Here is a 768-nt window from a genome sequence, read left to right on the forward strand (position 1 = left end):
GAAGGGCATTGGTCCCGGTTCGTGGCACCAACCGGGACTAATGCACCCTTTAGTCCCGGTTGGTGCCACCAACCGGGACCAAAGGCCTCTTTTTCGGCAGCCCAAAGGGCGGGAACCGTCGGCCTTTGGTCCCGGTTGGTGGCACCAACCGGGACTAATGCCCCCCCTTTAGTCCCGGTTGGTGCCACCAACCGGGACCAAAGGCCTCTGTGCTGCCCGCCTCGGGGCCAAAGTTTAGTCCCACCTCGCTAGTCGAGAGGGGCGCGCAGTGGTTTATAAGCCCCACTGCCGCACCCCTCTCGAGCTCCTCTCCACCGCAGGCTTTCGGGCCTACTTGTTATTGCTTTGCCTGATGGGCCTTCTGGGCCTACTGCGGGCCCGAATCCTGGCCCATAGTAGGGTTTCTAGTCGTATTCAGGCCGTGGGGGCCCAGTAGGAGGCATTTTTTTGTTTTTTTGTTTTCTTTACTTATTGTTGCTATATTTATTTATTTTTTAAGTTTTTTTCTTTCGTTTTCTGCATTGTTTATTTTCTTTTATTTTTTGCTTTATTTTTTAATTGTTTTTGCTTTTAGTTTTAGGAAAATTATAAACTTTCTGTTAGTGCCATTAGTTTTCAAATTTGAAAATACTTTTTTTGTTTTTTTGTTTTCTTTCTTGCTTTATTTATTTTATTTTGTTTCTACTTACAACGAAATACTTATTGTTGTTTTTTTCTTTTGTTTTCTGCATTATTTATTTTCTTTTGTTTTTTGCTTTATTTTTTAAT

This window comes from Triticum dicoccoides, chromosome 5B, assembly GCF_002162155.2.
Source record: "Triticum dicoccoides isolate Atlit2015 ecotype Zavitan chromosome 5B, WEW_v2.0, whole genome shotgun sequence".
NCBI classification, from domain to species: domain Eukaryota; kingdom Viridiplantae; phylum Streptophyta; class Magnoliopsida; order Poales; family Poaceae; genus Triticum; species Triticum dicoccoides.